The sequence below is a fragment of the Coloeus monedula genome, assembly GCF_965178545.1.
Source record: "Coloeus monedula genome assembly, chromosome: 6".
In the NCBI taxonomy this organism is placed as follows: domain Eukaryota; kingdom Metazoa; phylum Chordata; class Aves; order Passeriformes; family Corvidae; genus Coloeus; species Coloeus monedula.
The window spans coordinates 14,287,427-14,307,914 of NC_138786.1; the positions used below are offsets into that span (position 1 = coordinate 14,287,427).

The 20,488-nt window shown below is 36.6% G+C and overlaps 1 protein-coding gene across 7 annotated transcripts in view; it reads right to left on the reverse strand.

The window, feature by feature from the left end:
* SOX6 (SRY-box transcription factor 6) overlaps positions 1-20,488 on the reverse strand; it is a 368,589-nt gene that overhangs the window by 249,341 nt on the left and 98,760 nt on the right. The window contains exon 1 of one of the 7 annotated variants that reach the window (XM_082283583.1): positions 14,078-14,168. The exons of 4 other annotated variants lie outside the window; for them this stretch is intronic. The gene's annotated coding sequence lies outside the window, so the exon portion shown is untranslated. Of the gene's footprint in view, positions 1-13,694; positions 14,034-14,074; positions 14,169-20,488 lie in introns of those variants that run through there. 2 more of the 7 variants (XM_082283582.1, XM_082283581.1) reach the window with 2 other exon arrangements.

The window sequence follows — 20,488 nt, forward strand, 5'->3', positions numbered from 1 at the left end:
GGAGACGTGGCCGTAGAGTGAGATGTACAATATTGACCAAGTGATCTCACTGAAGTTATCGCTGATCTAAAAGATAAGATAAGGAGTTCATTATGTATCCCCTGCTCTCACAGAAAGCACCGTTTCCTGGTCCAGTGGGTCACTTATCACCTCCTTTGAGGCCTATAGAGGTACTTGTAATAAGATTAACAAAAAGACATCTCAGATAGCACTGAATAAATAGCCAGCTTGGGTAAGAAAAAAGAAATAAATTCCAGAAGGCAACTTCTTGTGACTCTGGAGAGACAGAACATAGATCTGTGAACTGAACCTAACAGCAAAATGAGGAGAAATTCCATGAGAATCTGTATTTATACACACATGAACGTGTGTAGATACATAAATGTATGTGTCTATGTGTACATAGGTTTCTTTGTCATACGTTTATTATATATTAGGTTCAAATCCTAACTGTGCAAAGAGAATGTGATCCATCCTGGTGGCTTTTTTCCCTGTGCCCTGTTGTCCAGATGTAAGCTGTGAAACACATCCAAGTTCCTTAGAACGGGGAGTGTCGAGCCAGGCAGTTCAGGCTGAGCCGTTCCAGTTATCACTCCATTGAAAACGAACAACAAATTCAAATAACAGAGGCTGTGTTTGATTCTGGATCTTTCTGGGTTTTCTTTCTCTAGTTCCCACCCCCACAGTCTCACCTCTCTCCCACCCTTCCCTACTTACCATAAAGTTATGATGCCCTTTGCTATAATAATGAATGGAATTCCCAGATTATTATTTTAGGGGCTTAACTGATTCTCAGTGGTTTTCATGTGTTTAGCACTTATACAAAGAGGCTTTTTCATATGTCTTTCAGCAAATATACAAATAGGCTTGGAGTCAGTATTCATTTTAATAGTTCCACCAGATAGTCACATTTATTTTCAGAGATTTATTTTTTTCTCATTGCACTTTTGCATCGCTCTGCATGCAGCTGTACTACACATCCATCTATAAACCTGGACCTAGCCTCAGCAAGTAGAATATCTCCATCCTTAAAGTAGTCTTTGTATAAGAAGATTTATGCATGCACAATGCTCATGGCACAAAACTCTAAACACATATAAGAGCAAGACTGTTGGAACCTCACTTTCCCTTCCGTGTGTTATTTATTTCCAGGTAATCTCAGCTGAGAGCTTTCTAATGCTGTCATGATGGCCAATTTTATATTGGACATTTTTCCCAACACAGATGTGTAGCTATTTGCCTTTTCTTTACCTCTCCGTAAATGCCATAGGGACAGAAATCATTGAGTCACCAGATCATACATTTATTTTTCTGATATATTATGCTGTTTGATGTCATGTTGACATGTAATTGATGTTGGTTTTGCTTTTTTTTTGTCTTTGTTTTGTTTCTTGGTTTCAATAAAAAGAGAATTTAAAAAAGGCTGTAGAGTGATGACTTAAGGCACTGACAGACATGAACATAGTATGCAACTCTTTTATGATGTGCTGCTGAGTAAATGGGTATATTTCTAGCTTTAGATAACATATAGGAGACCTCTGAATTTTTACTGTATAGCGAAGTATTTGTATAAGCCTAGCCTATAACCTCAAAAGAACTCGTTTCACTCGCAAGAAGTACATACAGAACATGTTTTCAATAAGGGCTTAACCCATGATTTAAGAGTCAATAAAGAAAGATTTTCTGTAAAGAAATGGGAAAGCAACAATAGAAATAAAATACAACATAGCAAAGATTAAATATGTTCCATCAGCACAACAGAGTCTTTGTACAGTAAAGAGCAGAAAGGGATGATTAATAGTAAAATGGTATATATGTCAAAAGAAAAATAAATGCAATTTAGACAAAGTACACACTTATTAACAGAGAACATCATTTACAGTTATTCAGATGGGAGGAAGGCAAGGATGAAACTAGCAGAGAATCTATTTCACAACGTGAAGTCACATTCATCTTGGTTCAGGCTTCCCCCCCTCCACAGCTGCAAAATAAAAATACTGGTGAAATCCTTGCTGACATAAAATTAATGCCTAAGTACCCAGCGACTTCAGCAGAATCAGGATTTCGCTCAAGATATTTTAAGGTGCAGCTTTACTAGGCAGACCTCGTGGATCACCAGTGGGAATGGGTACACGCTTCCCCCTAGTTCCCACTGCAATCACCACCAGCTCTAACAGCCCTTGCACCAGGCTTTTCTAAAGGGGACCTGAGGCTATGGGGTGCTTCCCATTCATCCTCCTCCTGAACGGTTAATAACAGGGTCAAGAGAAGCCTGGGGCTCTCCTAGGTGGCTTTACCAGGCACTGGGTTTTGGGGCATGGGGAGGAAAGCAGAGATGGAGGTACTTTAAAACAAGCCCAGAGACCAGGTTAAGCTTAAACCAGTGATTAACGTGCCTGATGGACCAAATTTCCGTCCAGCACCAACCAGAAAGTTGTCACCTGACACCAACTGAAAGGTTGCAGAGGAATTGTTCCAGCATGGTACTATACTCTGAGAAGATTTTAGGAACACCTCCGTTAGACTTGCCAGAAAACTTATGAAAATGACCAGATGGAAACTTAGTATTTTAAACACTCCAAGTCTTGAGCTAGAAAGATAGAAATATGTTATCAGCTTGTATCACTGTCTGCAGAGCCACAGGGCTCCCTGAAGGTGCCCCAGCAGTGTGCCAGTCCAGCCTGTTTGCAGAAAGCATCTTCCACAATGAAACACAATTACAACCAAATATATAAAAAATGGGAAAATACAAGACAGAAAGAAAATTACCATTTCATTCTGCTTGCAAGAAACATTCAATATGATATCTCCATAACCTCTGCCCACAGTGCTCTAATATTTCTAAATAAACCAACACAAAATAAATATGTTTTTACAAGGCAGGGAAGAAAGGCAATTTTTAAATGAAGAAGAAAGCTTGGAGAAGTTGCAAATTAGAAGAAAAAGTTTAAAAAATAAATTTTTGTTCCATATTGATTCTAGAAATTTCTACCACTCCTACTTTGCATACATAGTTACACACAAAATGGGAAAAAGAAGCAGAAAGACAACCAGGGCTATAATTCCCCCAATAATTACCTGGAAAAGAGCCTTACTCTCCTGATATTTGGTCTCAGTAGAAACCAGACAGGGAATTAAAGCCTATAATTCATAGTATGCATGGGTTTGAGGCACATGAGATAGAAACGTGGACAAAGCAGTAGATCTGAAATATACATCTCAAAACACCCATTCTCAAAGCTCCTTTTTAACTACCTCGCTCAAAATCCTAAAATGTCCCAAAAATATTTTGATTATGGTCTAATCTGTTCTATGTGACCCTTGCAGAAATGATTCTTTGCAGCTCTGGCAAGTTTCTTTCTCTACCACTTTTGTGAGATGAATGACTCCTTCCATTTGCAAGGAAGTTCTCAGGATCTCTGCATTATAGGACTATTATTATCAGAACTCATTGAGCTCTTGCTATGTTCACAGATTTAAATCTGAAAGCCAGAAATTATAAACATATACCTCATTCAAGATAGTACACGCAAGCACACATTATACAAATTATTTCTGTAGTGTACATTATAGCTACAAAAAGAATGACATCAGAAACCTTTATTAGCATCAGACAAGAGCCTCAAATCCTAAATCAACTCACACAATTTCTCTTTTTCTAAACTCCCTTTGATTTTTTTGCCTATTAAATCCAATTGCTATACAAGTTGGTGCTAGATGCTCCTGAAGTCACACAGAAATTTACCCATCCAGTTTAAACCATATTATCCTGATATTACATTCCATATGGCAGCTCGATGGAACACCACAGAGACCACCTCTGCATTGCCCAAATTGCCTGCCATCTTGACACTCCTACAGTTTTAATCCCAGTCATCAATTGTCTTTAGGATTTTATACTTTTTGAAAACAGGTGTTTCTGCACCTTCTAACTAAACTTCAAGTCTGCCTGCACTGCAGGACATGGATGGAAACATTTAAACAGAAATGCTCCAATGTAATCCCAGCAAGAAAAAAAATTGCCAGCAAGATAATGGCTAAAAAGAACTCAAAACTTAACTGAGCATTCCCACTTTCTAAGACTTTAGTTGGAAAATAACATTATATCAACAAGGCCAAATAATTCTCTCTATGAATGAAAGAATTAGAAGACATAAGCAGGTCAAGGAAATACATAAGAAAGAAAGCCTTAAAAGGAGAGAGAATCCTTCTAATTACATTATGAACAAAGTCAATAAACATTAAATAGCCTCCTATCCCCCTTCCAAATTCCAGAGTAACATATAAATTATTTGCAATATTATTTTCACTTTAGCAACACTACAATACACATTTTGTTAACAATCCATTCTCTGTAATTCTAAGAACTATGAAGTAAATTGTGATTCCCACATAAGTGTTTGTCTAAATTACGCACAATAGTCTCACTAAGGAGTATCCAGGCTTTTAAGAGAATTCCAAGGAGGTGATCTGATTTTAATCCTGTCATACTTTTAAGCAAATGTAGATTGACTTAAAGTAAACATTGCAGGAGGGAGCTCATGCTCTAGGCTTCACCAAGCAATCAGCAAGGCATCTGACACGCTACAGAAAACCTGCAAAATCCAGCAAATAAATCTTGTAACACCCATTCAGTACCCTACAAAGCACACAGTGGGGAGCTGACACATTATTAACTGACTGTAATTTTCACAAACTGTAACATACTAAGAGCTTTATGACGTACATGTGGTGAAATATATTTTTATCTAATATAAATGTCCATGTTTTGAAAGCACGTTAATCAAGATGCTTCAAATAAATCATTAGGTCATGTTTGTTTTTAAGTTAGTAGCATCAAAAATATTAAACATTACAGTAAGATTTGGGAAATATCTCCATCTCATGACTCCACTCTAACAAAATCACAAGCTTTTGATGATGCAGTAGTTGTGTGTAACACAACAAAAGGACTGACCTGAGCAACAGAAAAGATAACCTTGGGACAAGCAATTTTCATAAAGGGGTACTTCCTTTAAATATGGGGTTTTAAATTAAATTATATTTTATATAAACTTGCTTAAACCCTGCTCTTTCAATGAAAGCAAATCCACAAGGAACAATGCAGGTTCCAAGGAAGCTCCAATGCCATCCATAAGGAAAGAATCGAAGATGGTATGGTGCAGATGTCAACTCTCAGCCAAAACATCTTTCCTTTTGCCTTGGTGAAGATTTATACAACTTTACAGAGACAAACCTCACCTGCCTCTCTCAGGAACAGCAGAAGCACTCCTGCAAGTGACAGAACACTGGCTTTTGAAGCCTTACATTGTTCTGCCACACACAGAAATAACTTGAGGTCCCAAAGGCTCATAGAGGAAAATGGCACTTTGCCAACTCTCATTACTGCCTGCCAACCTGTAGATAATCTTCTTGTACTGTACTTCATCTGATACTTTCACATTTACAGCCCTTTACAATACTCAGCAGTTTCTATTTAAATAAAAGTAGACAAGATTAAAAAAATAAACCTAAAGTAGAAAATGCAGGCTAGATGTGGAAACTGAGAGCATTTTCCTCACTATTGTCCATTATTCTTTAATGTATCATTCTCTTTCTGCATGTAGGCCAAAAAAATAAATCCAATGTAAACACAAAAGGCAAATACCTTTTGAAGGCCAAGCAAATATTTGAAAAGCAAAAAAGAGATTCTGCTTTTATCTCCAGATCACCCTACAATTTAATGGTTAGTGGAGAGGGGTTTCTTTTTTCCTCTCTTTTTTGTTTTTCTTTTTCTCTTTAGTTCAGGGAATGCAGCAGGGGCAGGTCCACACCTCATAGCTCACAGAATGGTTATCAACCTATAAACCAACACAATGGGATAACAAAGGTCAGGTAACTATGCCATGTTTGCTACACAGAGAAAAACTGGCACTATCAAAAGCTGTAAGGCAACAGACCAATGTATTAAAAATCTTGATCTAGTATTATTTCTAAATTATGAAAATTACATGCCTGACCTCTTAGTCTGATATCTGTAATTTATAAGCAAAGTGCAGGTGCCTGTATGGAGCTTAATGGTCTTTATAGGGTTTCATGAAATTAGAGTAATACCACTCCGAGGACCAGAGAGAGAGACTTGGGTCTTCAGCTATGTGACAATGGTATCAAATAACACTGAAGAGAAGAAAAAAATATTATCTGCAAGCTGAAATGTTAAAGCCAGCAAAGCATTACCAGTGAGTCCACAATTACCTGGCAGGAAGAGTAAATGACTGAGTACAGGGAACAGTTTTCAAAAATGTTTTAGGTGGGAATTAAGCTGTTGAAACCAAAATGTAACACAAGCCCCCTTTTTTTGCCCCCTTATTACTAGTCCGTGATTCTCAGGTCACCACTGAACACAAATGTACAAGTGTTCAGTAGTTCAAATTTGATACTCTCAGGCCAATAGCAAATCTCTACCAATCACACATGAATCCCAGTAGTTCCACAAAAATTCTGTAACATCATATAATGAGAAGCAGTGCTTTCTTAAATTGTAGGTTAAAAATCCCTGAATTATCTTATCATTAAAATAAGGCCATCAGTGGTAATGTTATTAAAAATATTGTTGTAACTTTTGGGGTTAATTACTTGTCCACTGACTTCAAGGATGTAAGAAAACATTTCCTATGTGTTCAAGCTGAAAAGTATGTGTACTTTATTATCTTTTATTGGACAGAAAAGGGATAGACACTTCTTATAATTAAAGTAGTCTGATCAGCAAAGTAGGATGAATACTAGAAAGACTCACTTATTCTTTTAAGAAACATTTACAGATAAAAGCTATTAAAAAAAAATCTATTTTCTAGCAAACACAAAAAATCTAATTAAGCATCTCAAAGCTATTTTGATTAGGTTAATCTTCAGTTTTCACAACATAATATCAAATTAGAAGATGATGATATTCTACAGAAGACAGTAACAGAAACAATGAGAAAAGGAATTATGTTCCAGACTACTACATAAATTAGAAGACACCAGCCCTTCATGGACTACTACAGATATTTCCAGGAAGTTATTTTTTTAAAGATTTTTCTCCCGAAATCTTTCTAAAAAAAAGACAAAAAATATTTTTTTTTAAAAATGGCAAAAATATCGATAATATCTCTATAATCTCTAACCACAATTTTAATAATATCTTAGCTAATAATTAAACACATACAATGTCCAAGTCTCTATTTGTTTAATAATAGAAATCCTTCAAGTGCAAGGTAGAACACAGGGATGGCCACAGGCCCACTGCTATGCTAGAACTGACACACGCATTACACAAATAAAACTGCTACCAATGGCCTGGAAGAATCATAAGCACTCTCATCTACTCCTGATTTTATCAAGTAATTCTCAATAATTTTTCCTGTATTTGTCCTCTAAATTATAGATTGTCACCTCAGAAAGTAGGATTATATGGAAGACAGACAGTGCTTTTAAGGAAGTGTGAAGCTTTGTGCCAAATATTAGTATGAAAATTACATACTAATATTACTGTGCACATGACCACTAGATGCATATATATGTTCACCTATATATTTGCATATGTATAAATACATGTAAGTAGTGGACAAAATGGACTTGTATCCATGTGTGTATGTATCTGTGTGCATGCTTGTATACACAGATACACAAATATGTAGATCAAAGTTCTCTAACCTGCATATAATTATATGTTGTTTAGACTGACACACCTATACATAATATAGGTGGAATTCACTATGCTAATTGTTACCAGTGAGAACTACAGTAATTGACATATTGCTTGCTCACAAATTTTCTAAAGTGCAGATCTCTTCCCACTCTGGTTCTGAGAACCACATTACAGGGTCACAAAGCAATATATTTTTAAAATATTTTTTCTTTCAATGGCCTACTGTATTATTGAGTCTCTATAGATTTGGATGATATAAGTCAACCCATTTTGTGTAGTTCTAGTACTTTTGAAGAGGTATTTTAACATACTGGCACATTTTTTATACTAAAATTGTTGCTTCACTGCTGGAGCTGTGGAAGTAAAATCAGATCACCACTGATGAATTAAAATTTCTACAACTTCTATGACCTAAGGCATGCTGATTGTACCCTTGAAGGATAATGAATGGTATGATAGGGAAAAAAACATTTATAAGAAGGCTGAAAAATTTATTTGCTGGCACCAAGTTTCTTTCTAATTTATTCCCTGAAAACATCAGTTTAAGGAAAACAGGAAAGCGACATTTCTCATACAATGCAGAAATTATTATTGATACTAGTAGATGAAGTAGTCACTTTTATTTGTTTCTTTCTTTGCTTGCAGAGACAAAACAGCTAAAAGCAGATAGCAGGAGACAGGACCCAGTAACTCTGGATCCCATGTCACAGCTGTAGGGTGCAGAAGAGAATAACCTTAATGAAGTCCACATACTACCTTTAGAACTATATCAGTACAGTTAAAAAGCAGACTCTGATCCTCCCTGAAACACAAAGCTGCTATTACTGATTATTGTTTTAGTTGACTTCGACATCAGTTCCAAAACTTAGCTCTTTCTTTGCAATAGGAAGTCTAGGCAAGTATGCACTGAATGCCCAGATCTGAACCCCGACAAGCCAGGGAGGCTTATTATTCTGCTGCTTATAACACAGCAGCTCCCTTCCTAATAGGCATTTAGAACAAAACAATGTTTCTCTCCTGCAGGGTTTTATTTGGCCTATAGATTAAACAACACTCTAGGTTAGTAATCAGGTTTACCAGACAGTTGTCACAAGGTCACCAGCAGCTACTCTGTTTTCCCTCAACACTGTGCTCTCTAAGGTGGTGATAGTGTTAAACGGAATACAACTGATGGGAAAAGTAGAAAGATGAATCAACAACGTCCTAAAAATACTTTTCTCAAAGGAAAAGCAGTCTTTTTGAAAAATCACAGATAAGATTATTATAAACACTAGTAAACCACATATATTACCTCAGTAAATGCTAAAAGCCTACCCTGGTAAAGCAAGAACAAGGACATTTGTGATTTAGCTCATATTTTTCATGCAAAAATTGGGATGCATGCTTATACACGTGGCTCTTAAAATCCAAATTCATAGGGAGGCAGAACTATTCTTTAAATTGGAACTAAACAGGCACAGTCCTTATGAAAACTTTGCTTTGGGAAAAAAAAAAAAATCCAAATAAACAGCATAAATAATTAGGATCTGGCTACTGCAATTCTCACTGAGGTTTAAACACGTGATTCTCCTACTGTAAAATGCCAGGAAACTTGCACACAAACATAAAATATTAGACAGCAGACAAACTGTTGTATATATTTTTACTTCATCCATTCCTGTTCAGAGGTAGAAAGGCCAAAAGGATGTGCATGATAGCTGCTGCTGAAGTGCCCAGCTTTGGCCTTCTTCCAGCACCATGGAGTTCGGTTGTTTGACCTACTGAAGCAGAAAGTGCCCTGAAAAATCTCCACTTTGTTCTGAACACCCCTGTTTGCCTACGATACTGAACACCTGCACATCACAACCTCATCAGTGCAGTCTGTACAAGAGACCCATTTGTGGGAAAACACTCAGTCTGCTGTCCTTTGGCTCTCACAAACTTGGGTGATTACAGTTTAAGTAAATTTGCTGTGGGTTTTGTCTCGGGTGGTTGTTTTTGTGTGCGTTTTTACTACAATTTAAACATTTGGTCTAAAAACCACAGAATAATTAATAACTACACCAACACTGATTTGTACTATCTTTGAAAGAATGCCAGCAGATTTTCCTCTGGCAGCTACAAAAATACACCCAAAACCTGTATAGTAAAGACATGCAGGGGGATACATTTTGCAGATCTATGGATGTTATGTGCTATCATCCACTACAGCCACAGAACTGTATTCAGAAGGTGAAAAACGACACATTTGATTGTTCCAGGATTTAGTAGCTGAAAATAATGTGTCTTTGAGAATATGCTGCTTCATGGGTATGTCTTTTAAAAAAACTACTGGAACATGTTGGGTGTAATAAGGAACACATGTAACTCCTACTTCAGATGAGGAAAAAAAAAAGGAATGAAAAAATGTTTTCCTTTAGCAGCATGTGATTCAATTAACTCTTCAAGCTCTTCTCTTTTTGCAGCTGTTTAAGATATAATTATTTTCTATAAGAGAGTAAAAAAGCTAGCCCCAAAGGCAAAATGAAATCTCATACAATTTCTCTCTGTTGTCAGACACGGATCAAGTGCTAATAAACACCTATGTATCTAACCAGCTTTTTTGAAACACATGGAACACTACAGAGGTTGCAGAAAGCGAAACACACAAGACACTAGGTCTATTTTATTATTGTATTTAGATGAGGTAAGTTTAATTTGGTTTTTTTCAGCTCTAGCATTTTATAATTTATTTTCTTCCAGAAGAAGTGTTCAAATGATTTTATATTCTCTCTTTAGTATCTTGTAGACATTGCCCTGAATTTGTCCTTTTTTCATGAAATAACCTTGTAATTTTATATCTGACCACTCTATGCTGCTGAGGCTCCATAAGGACTCTAAAGCTGGAGTTGTTTGCAAGCTCTTTTTGGTAATACTACAGCCTGAAGCCAGGCTAAGCACCACCTGCCCCATATTTATCTACTTGTTTATGAAAGAGTTTCCCCCTCATTGTGTGGATAACTGACCTTAGCCATAGCTAATAAGACATGACCTTCCTTGAACTATGCAGCTTTACTCTGAATCTTATAAAACACTTCAGTGTTATCCATATAGCTTCACCGAGCTCCTAATGAACTGAAACACATTCTCTCTCCAGTACTGTCACCACAGACAAGGTGTGGTCCAAGAAACAAAAATAACCTGGCCCAAACTTTGCTTTGGCCATCTGTTTCTGTAGACAAGCTTCTTTCTGGCTACTAACAGGTTTTTATAAAGTAGAGAATCAAGCAACATATAGATATTTATGCTCCACCCTCCACATCATCTCATCTTACTGCCCTGACCATGTAGTGACAAGAATGGCTTGCTTGCTGCAGGCTAACTGCTTCAGCAGCCTCCCCTGAGTGCAGCTGTGTTTCCAGATGTGTGTCTAGTCAGTCAGAGACCTCTGGAACTTCATCTTTCCTAGACATTAAGCCTTTGAACAAGTTGGGATCTACATAATCTGCGTTGAAGAAAATACAGTTTTACTTAACATGAACACCCTGCTCAGTCAAGCTAGTTCCAGTAAATCAGATGATGTTCTTATCAACCTATTCCAGACACGTCTAACTTTTTTGGTTGGAGTTTTTTTCTGCATTTTTTTTCCTGTAACACACAACTGAGAACAGGAACTGGCACAAAAGCAGTGGTGCCAGCTACACTGAATTGTAGGGGGACATTTTTCAAAGGTTACACTATCATGTTGTTGAATTTGAAACAAGTCACTGGAACGGCCACAAAAACCCCACAGTTTCTGCTTGATATCTTTTGTTTCTATCTTTTGCTTGAGAATATTACTTTTATCCCAGTTGATATAAATAATAATAATTAAATAACAGCTTATTTACATGTTTTTATAGCTGTGGGGGATCAAGACTATTTCTGTTCATTTGCAGGTAGTGTTTGATGATTTAGGATTCTGTCAATAAGCTAATGCTTACAATTAATTTTAAAATGAACCAGTTGAACCAGTACAGTGCTGGAGCTCAAGTGTCAACTACATATATACGTGAAATACAATAAATCCTGAAGTATTACTTCAAAATCCAACCAATTTGTCCAATTTGTGGGTTAGTACACACATAAGTAATATAAGCACCTGCATCATTCCAAATAAGCATACAGCAAGTTTCATTTTGTGTTTTACTTTTTCCCCAACAGCACTACACTAGTTGTTCCCGATGATGTTCCAAGCAGAGCATTCCAAAGAGTCACTCGTGCAGGAAAGCAGTTGAGCTAAACTCAAGTTGCCAGCTCTTTTCTAATTTTAAGTCTAGCTTTCCCATTCTGAAGCAAGCATTCTTCTCCAATACTAGTTAAAAGAGCTTATCTAATGTAACTTTCATTTTTCCCTTAAACATCTGGGAAATTTCATTTCTCTAATCAGTTTCTTACTTTCCTCCACTAATTACAATCTTGTTTTTTCTACGTATATCATTTCCTGTGTGATAATTTTTTCATCATTGGGTTTCTTGCTCTTTATATATTTCCTAGATGCTGGTGCTCAAACTCAGAAAATGCAGCTTATTTACATTGTCCCTGTTCTCCTCAAAATACTCAGCTAAAATGTGCCTCAAGAAGTTATTTGCCTCTATGTATATCAGAATATTTAGCATAGCTTCCAAAATGCCACCATTTGTTGCCCTGATAGATCCATCCAAAGCAAATTCAGGGTTTTTAATTTACTCTAACATGGTGAGACGCCCTTCAGAGAACTTGGCCACCAGCTGTTCCTCTGCTCAGAGAGGCCAAAGTCACACGCAAAACAATGACGCTGTCAGATAAACACCTCTTCTCCCTTTCACTTTCCCCACTTCCTCTTCTTCCTTTCTCTTTCTCCTTTGCCTGAGGCCATATCCTAATCCCATTCCCAAAATTAAAAGGTTTCTTCCTTTCTCTATGGCTCATGAAATGTTACCCCATAGAACTATATTGCTACAGGGGCTCAGCCTTTAAATTTGGAATACTTGCAGATTTTATCTGTATTTTCATTCTTGTATCACCACAAATCCTTTCATATAGCTTTCAGGCTATTTCATGCACAACAGGCTAAAATCTGGACGTGGTAAACTCTTTCACCGAGACGGATACTGTAGTCACATCATGTGAATACTGAATTCCATTCTACAAGCAAATCAGAATTTTTTTAAGTACTACCAATTTAAGTAACAGCACACAACCTAGCAAAAGTTATTAAATGCTGAATACAGACTTTCTAGTTTCCACAGTACTAAACTATCATTTAAAAGATTTTGCACAACTCTTATAATAAGCTAAATAGTAAAGACTACATTGAAAAAAAGAAACGTTTATCATACCTACTTCTTAATGTCAGGGGCACAGATTTGAAAGTTTTCCCAAGATAGGACTTTGAGTTTTTAAAAGTTACCAAACTATGAGATTATATTCAACTGATCTAGTGGTTTCATTTGCATTTCTCTGTATAAACACAGTGGTATATTTACCAAACATTCATTTCCTTCTAACGCCAGATCATAGATTTTTGAAAACCCCCCCCAAAAACAAAAGTTTCTTAATGAACAGAAATGTGTTCACAATATCCAAACAAACTTAAAGAAATTATTCATACAGTGTGAAAACTAAAATCTAATAATTCTGGATGAAAGAGCTCTGCAACATAAAAGTTCCTTTAAACCTCCACAATATGTCCAAGCACAACTAAAGACAGACTTATGTAATATATTAGCTTGCAATTGCAAAGGACTCTCCAGGTTTTGTAATCAGTTCTCACAGTTAACCGCAAGCCAGGAAAGAATTGTTATGATATTTCACAGTTACATGCATACTGTAGCTTAGAAATATGGCTTAGAAACGTATCTTCTTACCAAAGTTAAACACGAGTTTAATTTCTTTCATTCATTTGAGGAAACTGAGGATCAACATACGCTGTTTCACATGCTGATACTTTAAGTAAAACAACAAGGATTCTTTTAAAAACTAAACTCTCTTATAATGAAAAACAGAAAGAAAAGATTTTGCTCTTTTGAGAAGATGATTAGCTTACCTGGTTTTGCCATTCCACACCGACAGCCCGAACAATATTATCAGCTCTTCAGGTACTAATTCTTGCTAACTGGAAGGATATTTTCTCTCTTGCTGGATTAATAATCAACTTTCCTGATAGTTCATTTGCAATTCTCTGCTGGTTAACCCTTTGCAGGGCTCCCATTTTGAACTAAGCAGTCTACGCTGTTCGGCTCATTGTAATACAAAAATAACAAAACATAGGCTATCACATAAGTGAGAACAAACAACAAGTTAAAGAGAAAATTAAGAATAGGTTATCTTAAAAAACTAAAAGCTTGCAAATACTTAATGCAAGACTTCCTTTTTCTGAAAGACTCTAATTACTAAACCTAGTTGCTGGTAAAACAATGCATCAACAACCTGGGAGCTGTAAAGTCCAATGGCTCATACGATCGTGCACTCCCAGGAAGCCACAGTTCGACCTCTCATCTTCAGCCAGCGAGTAAGTATGACACATGCCTGCCTAATTCTGAAAATAACATCTTTTATTAGTGACTAGTGTGCTGAGAAATTGCCACAGTTATCAGTTTGTGCAAGGCCACCCATCTGTGTTGTCAGAAAGCAAGAGTGGCCAGGAGTAAAAATGAGATAAGAGAGGCCCAGAAAAGCTAAAAAAGGGGAGTTCAAATGAGGTCAGAACAGTTTAAGATGGGATACCTAAAAATTATATGTAATTTTATTTTTCAAGTGTAATAGTAGTAAATTACATATATGTTATCAATTTCATAAAAATTCAATACAGCTCTGGCAGCTCTGTTGTGATATGAGTAAAAAGATTATAAAACAAACCTGTTAAAAGGGTTCAGAGAGCTCATATAAGAATGTGGAACATTCTGGAAATGTTCACCTAAAGAAACTAATCTTTGGGGGATATGTGATGGACCTCAGGATGTGCTTTGATTGTGGACAGAGGTAAGAAGAAAAGGAAAAATACACTTGTTGCATGGATGACTAAGGCATAATGCTATAAAAATAGGGAAATAATAAGAAAGGGGGGGGAAAGTCTTTCTGAAAAACAGTGAATTGGGGTTTTTGGATGCTCTTGGAAAAATATAAGAGGTGACAGCTCTATTCACTAACAGAAATGCTTTCCTCATGAACTCCACTATAGCTGTTTTATTAAATAATACCACAGTAGTTCTGGATTTTTCCTTAAAACAAAGGCACAGAGTCTCCTAAAGCTTCTGCAAAGCACAGATAGACTTTTTCTGTTTCCCTTTGCATAAGAGTAGTTCTATAGCTAATCTCTTTTTACACAACTATAGGTTTCTGCTCTCTATTCAGTAGTGCCTAATACAGTTTGCTGTAAACTTTCTGCAATATGTGCTGTAGAATTTATGATAAAATGCTAGAAAGTTTTGAAGCAAATTTATTTCATATTTATAGCTAATTTTATTCTGTGTTTGAAGGAAAACCTTTTAAGAATGCCAATAATGTGAGAAAGCTACAACAACTACATTTATTGTTAAGTATCACATCAGTGGTACTCCTGGGGGCTCCTCTTCATGGGAAGAAAGCTTAAACAACATTTTCTAACACATTGGATTGCTTCCCAGAGATGTGATGGCCTACAGAGGCAGTGCTGAACAAAGCAGGCTGGAATAGTAAGTCAGTAAACAACCCTTTTCAGAGGATGGCCACAAGTAAGTGCAACTTTGTTTAATAAAGGCGAATTATAGTTATCTTTTGTTCTTTAGTAGGTTCATTATCTTTCTCTCCTGTTCCACCTGACTAAACTGGTAGTATCTTTTCTATCACCTGACTGAGTAGTTGGCTGGAAATAATGGGACCAAACAATCCACTATTGTTACAAGAGACAATGACCTTTCATGTCCTTGGAGCTCACCATGACCTTTCATCTTTCCTATCCTCCAATGGTCTCTTCTAACAACTAAAACTACACCCCGTTAGGCTGAATTCCAGATTGTCATAAAAAGCCCCTTCCTTTCGAAACAAAACCAATTTTTACACCAAGGTGGAGGAGAAACACAGGTCCATTGTTCCCGCACAGATGGAAGTTAGAGTTACTAAGGCAACAGCTCTAATCCCTCTTTTTACCACCTTTTTCACATCATTGGCCTATCAAGTGTGCTACCTTTTAACTCATAAGCTCAAAAGCTGGTAGTCTAACTGACTGCCCTAATTAGCTACGATTTTCACAGTACAGACAACATGATGAGCTAATCGAAATTTGCAAAATAATGACGTACCTCCAGCAAATATTCCTCCTCCTGAGGCCCAGTCTTAGAATAACAATAATGAGACCATTATTAGAGGAGGGCATTAAAATGCTGCACTGCTGCTAAACAGAGAACTTAATTGTTCTGGTCTTGTCCATTGAATCAACAACCTATTGTTGTGGACTTGAAAAATAAAGGACTGGAGAATGGGTGCCATAATGATTGGTCTGTGCTGCCATACCAGCACTCTGTAGAATTGTTTTCCTTTTGAAACTCTTGATGGACTAGTAGTTTTGTTTAAAAGTAATATAAAAGCCAATTGTCTGCATAAAAAGTCCTATTTATTGAAATCTTTAGAAGCAGTTGCATGGATTTGTTCATGACCCCCAAGATAAAAACATAGAGACCATAATAATGCTATTTGTGGCGACCACTGCTTGTAGTGACACTGCTTGTAGATAACGCTGTCCTGTCTAGCTACTGCAAAAGGAAGGAAGGCATTTCCTTTGCAGACAGAAATCATGGCAGAAGGTCAAATAGTGGACAGACCCAATTCATCTGTAAAATGAGGGTGTTTTATCAAAAAAAAAAAAAAGGCCTAGTATGTTTGGTCATCATTTTCAATTCAGGGTTTAGGACAAACTGATAAAGGCATCTTTAATCAGTCACAGCACAAGACATTTTTTTGTTGATTAGTTTGTTAGATGTTAAAAATGACAGACTTTTTTTCTTCACATCTAAAGAATTATACCCTAAATTTTGTCATTGGGAAACTGAATAATGTACACCTTGATATGCAGTGGCTGAACTGATGCAAATTGTAGCTTACTGTTAGCTTTGTATAGTCTTTATTTAAATTTGGGACTGGGAAGAAGAGACATCTAAAATCTCTGACATGCCTTTTAATCTTGGGGGTTTTTTTAGTTGTTAAGAAATTAGAAACTACAACTTTTCACAAAATGTTTAAAACAAACATGGTCTTGAGAAAAAATATTTTCCGAAATCAAAAATCATAGTTTTATTACATAAAATCACTGTTAATTAAAACTATCCTGGATTCCTCTCTTAGCTTTCACTTCAATAGGACAGTTGAAAACACATAAGCAACAATAGATTTACACTTTGGAATGGAAACTAAAATCACGTCTTATTGTACTTTTGTAGTTACGCCTCTTAATGCATCTTTCTACACACAAATTGCTCAAAAAATAAGCTATGACTCTAGATGAATATAAACAATGAAAAACTGTACTATTTGGCCTTGCAAGAGTTTCCACTGGTAGTATTCTATTGATTTCAATGGGAAAAAGTTTAGGGTTTAATGTTTCTCATTCCTATCAACATACTGTAAATCAAATTGAGAAAAATAATTGTGAACAGGGAAACAAAAAAAAAAAAACAAAAAAAAAAAAAAAAAAACAAAAACAAAAAAAAAAAAAAGAGAGAGGAAAACTTAAAGATTAACCCAAAAGTTATTTTCAGCAGTTCTAGGAACCACTCATAAAATGTAAAGTTTTCTTGCATGCATTTGCAGAATACCTTTTCTTTAAATTCCTTTCTTTTGTAAACTGAAAAACGCCTAATATAAAGTAGTATTAAATTGTAAATAAGACCTCTTGCTTCATTCAATCCATGCTTTGCTTCATTTATCTTCATCTTGTTAGGCTAAATTAATTAACAATCTCTGTGTTGCACACTTTCTCTTTTCATTACATCAAATAATGGCCTGGATATGGGAGAAAACCCTCACCACAGGGATCTTGAAATGCTACCTTGAGGAAGAGTCTCTTATATATGCATTGCTTTAGCAATATTAACTACCTGGATGTTATGACATTTATTAAATGGATTCTTCAACCCTTCACCGCTGTAAAATAACTGTTCTGATTTTATGAGAAACAAAAATATTTTTCAAAAAATCAGGGGCTTGCAATAGAACATGTTTACAATTTGGGAGCCACAAGTACTAAAAAGAGAGAAACTACATAAATAGCTTTAATCAATGTTGTATTTAATATAAAAAACCTGCAACTTGAATACAATTACTGGCCAACTGTGTATACAGTCTCAAATATTACTGTGTCAAATTACTCAAACCAAGCTGCCATATCATCTGTTTGTGAATGTTCTGTATATAATTAATTGAGTGTCTGGGACAGTTTCATTGGTAAATCTGGTTATTTAGATATTGTAATGGGGAGCAATGTGCTAAACTATTAGGCAAGTTTTCTTCCTTTAACCTACATTATGGCATCTAGAGTAAAAGGACAAAACAGTAAAGCCTTTTTTAATCTCACCCTGATCAAACAACCCTCTTTCTCCAATCACAGCTTTGTGCGTGATATCTTTCTGCTAGTGTTTCTTATTTAATTAAAACAGACACTGACAGAAGGACATGGATTAGGACTGTAATGATGCATTTACTTAGATTAATCGGAGGCTCCTTTTGGAGTAATGGCTTAAACAAAGAACAAAAGGAAATTGTTATGAAACAGCCTTTTATCCCAGGCAAAGGTCAAATTATGAGGTTTTTAATTTTTTCAGCCTCTGTTATATTGGACCTTTCTACTGGAACATGAGAAGTGCTTCTCTCCCCTTCTCCCCCGAGCCAAGCCAGTTATTATAATACAGCCATTAAAGCTGCAAATTAAAATGTCTGATTTTAAACCAGGTTGCTTAGCTTTCAAAACCCTCTAATTAGCATGTTGTGCGTTGTTGTGAGGGAAAGAAACCTAAAATGCTAATGACCTGCTGCCAGGTGACCACACTGCTGTGCAAAATAATACAGACTCATTCAAGTAGTAGTAATACCAATAACACCCAGCTCTTATGAATTACTCAGCTCCAGGTCAGCTCTGCACCACATGTGCTTAAAGAAACAAGCGTGCATCCAGCCAAAGAGCAGAGTTCAGTAGTCAGCATAAGAGATTGTTGTATGTTAACTGGGAAGAAATCTGTGTCCATTCAGACACTGTAAGGCATGAGAAAAACATTTGAAATCACCATGGGCCAGGTGATACTTGGGCCAGGCACAGAGAAAAGCACAGGATGGAAAATTCTTCTCCTTTTGGGCAGAAGCTACAGATACACTTCTGTGTATCTCAAAGGAGGCAGCCCCAAATTGCTGTGATAAATTCTGCTTCTGTTCTTTGTTCACAAAAGGGCAGCAATGCACAAAAACACCCCAAATACAGGTATATTTTTGCCCTCTCCCAGTTTACCATTCATCGCAGCAAGGTCATTGAACACACAAAATTAAGTTAAATCATGATATTTCCTTAAAATATGCAATAGGAGGAAGTCTGGTAATGCGTCTTCAAAGACTCAAACCAAATAGAAAACATTTCCTTAAACCTCATGGTACTCGAGGCTCTAGGTTTTTGAATATTGGATTTTTAGCAAACTTGCTTCACACAAAATTTCAAAAGAAAAGAACTCTCACGTTCCAGTGACAAAAAGAAGCTTTCAGTAACTTCCTTTTTCGAAACTGTAGAAATATTCATCAGTCTTCTGCGCCACCAAAATTGTACACAGACCCAATCCTCCTCCTGCCACACAGTCCACATCTCTGGCAGGCTGAAATGTCACCCAGCACCCAGAGGGACACAACCTGATACCAACAAAGAAGCAAAGCTTTGCCACCAGTGCCAACACTGGGTCCAAACAGCAGCAGTAGAGGCAGCTGTTCAGCACCGCAAATAATACCATCCTAAAAAGGCCAAAATCATTAGTAGCCAAGATTAACCCCACTTGACTTGTTTTTTACCAACAGTTGAGGGAAAAACTACTTTCTCTGTAACTTGACATCTTCACCACAAAGATCGCAGCCTTCCAGACATACCAGCACAGCGCTGACAGCGTTCCTCAGAGGTCACAGTAGTAGGAAGTCGGATAAGATGTTGAACAGCTATGCTGGCCTTGGTGTCTGCTCATTCCCAGAGGTCTCCTGCCTTTCTCATGTGATCCCTAATTGATCGTTAAGGGACAAAAATGACTGCAAAGTGTCTTTTCAGTCACTTTTAATCCTTTGTAGCATTATATTTTACATACAAGTCCATCAGTCCGGAGGGAAGGTACTGTGGGAATTCAATTCCCAGGGTCCCCAAAACTGCTGCTCAATGAAAAACATGATCCAGTTGCTCTCCAGATAAATTACAGAGTGGCCAGGTTGAGCAAATTAAACCATATGCATGGTCCTTTATATATATCATAATCTCAAACCCATGCGTCCACGCTCTTTATTGTTTGTCTCCTTTTTACACAGATTCTGCCACATTGCTGCCACCATATTCCCCCACCATATAGTCCCAATCCTGAAGAACAAATCGACAACCTGCCTTTGAAAATATTGACATGATTACATGTATGCCACTTAAATGACCTACACAGAAAAGGAAACTACACTTATTTGCAGAGATAGCAAATTCAATTTACTTAACACTCAAATACCTGAGCTGCCTAAAAAGTAGCAAACAAAGCATTAATAAAATAATAATAAAACCATATAGTAGTATTCAGTCTGGTTAGAAATAGTCTGAACTTCACAGTAGTCTTCTACAACTTTAAGATATCACTGTCATCAGCCAGTAGT